The sequence below is a fragment of the Watersipora subatra genome, chromosome 1 (genome assembly GCF_963576615.1).
Source record: "Watersipora subatra chromosome 1, tzWatSuba1.1, whole genome shotgun sequence".
NCBI lineage: Eukaryota > Metazoa > Bryozoa > Gymnolaemata > Cheilostomatida > Watersiporidae > Watersipora > Watersipora subatra.
In genome coordinates, this window is record NC_088708.1 from 46,243,006 (window position 1) to 46,246,328 (window position 3,323).

Sequence of the window (3,323 nt, forward strand, 5' to 3'; positions counted from 1 at the left end):
GACAAGTTTGTTAGAGCAGTTGTGTATGCTCTTGACTCCTCTAACAACTGATATATAGTTTTTCTAGCTGATAAGATTGTGATGATTGTGTGGCATTAATTTTAAGAATATGTGATGAGTTTATAGCACATTTGAGTAAGCTAAAACTGAGGTGACCCTGGATTGGATTGTCACTTTCGAAAAAAGGCGGTTGAGCAAAAATGAGGCTTGTGCTAATAACGATTAAAAATCTTATTCATTAATAAGCACTACATACTAGTTGCTAAAAAAATTTTGCATGCTGAAAGACAGCAGCAACACCATGAATAGATTATAACTGTCTCAAAAAATAGCTCATCTGCTACCTATGTATTCACAAGGACCGTACCTGCTATGTCACAATAAGTTGTCCTCTCTTGCAATAATGATTATTTAACGTAATGACAACTCCTAATAAACTATTGAGCGATGTATCTTGCACTATTACTGGCTGAAAAGATAGCTAGCTTTAAGATACTGTTGCATGTAGATGATGCGCAAAAAATTAAATTATTCTTTTTCTTCACTATAAAAAACCTTGTTTGTCTCCAACTTGACACTTGGCGAGTTTTGCGAATTTATGAAAAAAGCAACTTAGTAGGTACCGCGCAGACAGACCTGCCAACCCAAGAGTGGGGCAATGCGTGAGATTTGGTTTTGGGGCAATTGATGTACCAATGATAGTATATATATAAAAGTGGGGAAATTGGGGCAAAAATCTCACGCATTTTTCACGCATTTTCATTTTTTCTTTGGGGTGATTGCGTGAGTCTCACGCCCAATGTGTGGGAGTTGGCAGGTATGCGAATAGACTATAATACATAGTTGTTACCTGTAGTACATGTACATGGTAATAGAATCATGTCTTTATACTAGGCTCATAGAGTTATCTCCCCCTAGAGTGATAACTGTGCCATCAACAACACGAGCGTTTCCGGTGCCAACAAGGAGCGTTTAGGCCACGCCCCTTTTTTGTGCTAGTCACTCGCAGTGATTGACAAAACGATAACATCAGCCATGAGAATGATCATGAATTTCCACAGTTAAGATAGTAATTATTGCTCTTATTAAAGAAATGTTGATTATAGTTTATTACTCTAATATATGCTTATTATTTAAAGCAATTCAATACCTACATGCATTGCAAGGGCACTGAATAGACAGTGTTAAGTAAGTGAGTTAATGCAATCAGTTACTCCAATGATATACAGCCCCCACACATGGGGGGCTGTATATCATTGGTTACTCATAGATAAGATAGATAATCATACTGGGGTTGTATTACATTGATGTGATGGGAAGCTAATCAACTGCCATCAACTGAAAGTATTGACATTGTATGGTGATAGAGTGATTCATTGACACCACAGTTCACAAACAGCCCTTGCATGTAATATTAGATTTCAATACATATCAATCAAATACATAGACTAGCTTAAAGCAAAGATGTCCACTAGTTAGTGGACATCTTTGCTTGATGTAAGCAAGCAAAAAGTTTGAAAGTTAGAATGGCAAATGTTGCTATATGTTAGATAAAAATAAATTATACCTAATCATACTAAATTGTAATTATTTAAAAATAAAAAAGACTTTTTTATTACTTTATTTATTAAATAATTTTTTATTGTAATCATAGCTAAACAGATTATATTTAGCCATCACTTGCTAATTATTTCACATTTACATTTAAACACATTTGCAGTTTCATTTTTCTTGCTAATTCATGTCAACAAAAAACTTCTTTCATGATATGAAATTTACAAGTTGTAGTTGTTTGAAAAAGCTTGAAAACATTTACAGTTGTTCTTATTCCCTCTCTTCTCTTCATTTATTTCAATTACACAAAACACTTCTCATAATATGTAGTTTGAAAGTTAAAGTGGCAAATGTTGTTATATGTTAAATAAAAATAAATTATAACATACTTAATTATACTAAATTATAATTATATAAAAATAAAATAGACTTTTTTATTACCTTATTTATTAAATAATTTTTCATTGTAATCATAGCTAAACAGATTATATTTAGCCATTACTTGCTAATTATTTTACATTTAAACACATTTACAGTTTTTTTTCCTAATTTATTTCAACAAAACACTTCTTTCATGATATGAAATTTAAAAGTTGTAGTTGTTTGAAAAAGCTTGAAAACCTTTACAGTTGTTTTCTTTTTACTCTTAATTCATTTGAACTGCTTAAAAATATTTTCTCATGATATGAAATTTAAAAGTTAGAATGGTAAATGTTATATAAAAATAAATTTTCTGTCCAGACTTTTTTATTACTCGGGCAACTCGGGTAGTACAGCTCATAGTTGATGGCAGTCAATTAGCTTCCCATCACACCAATGCAATACAACCTCAGTATGACTATCTATCTCATCTATGAGTAACTGATTGCATTAACTCACTTAACACTATCTATTCAGTGCCTTTGCAAGTCAAGTAGATATCAGGGATTAGGTGTATGTCACAATTTCCATTTCCATAATTCATTTCCATATCAATTCCATAAAATTTCCATAATTTATTTCCATATTAATTCCATTTCCATAAAATTTCCATAATTCATTTCCATATAATTCCATTTCCATAACATTTTCATAATTCATTTCCATATTATTTCCATTTCCATAACATTTCCCTACTTCATTTCTATATTATTTCCATTTCCATATTACTTCCATTTCAATAACATTTCCATATTATTTCCATTTCAATAACATTTCCATATTTCTAAAATAAAATTTCCATATTTCTAAAATAAAATTTCCATATTTCTTAAATAAAATTTCCATATCCATCTCCCTAAAATTATGGAAATATTTATGTTTATGGAAACAATAATATACAGGGGGCTGTATATCATTGGCTGTATATCATTGGTGTATGGGGCTGTGGGGGGTCGCATATCATTGATGGAAATGGATAGGAAAAAGTAAACATTTCCATAATATGTTTAGCGATTCCTGGTAGATGTTGAATTGCTTTAAATAATAAGCATATATCAGAGTAATAAACTATAATCATCATTTCTTTAATATGAGCATTAATTACTATCTTAACTGTGCAAATTAATGATCATTCTCATGGCTGATGTTATTGTTCTGTCAATCACCACGAGTGACTAGCACAAAAAATGGGCGTGGCCTAAACGCTCCTTGATGGCACCGGAAACGCTAGGGTAGTTATCACTCTAGGGGGAGATAACTCTATGACTAGGCTACACAAAGCGCTCTATTGCGCGGCAACCAATTTCTGTGGTTTACTGAGCTAAAATTTCGATCCATTTAATCTCGGT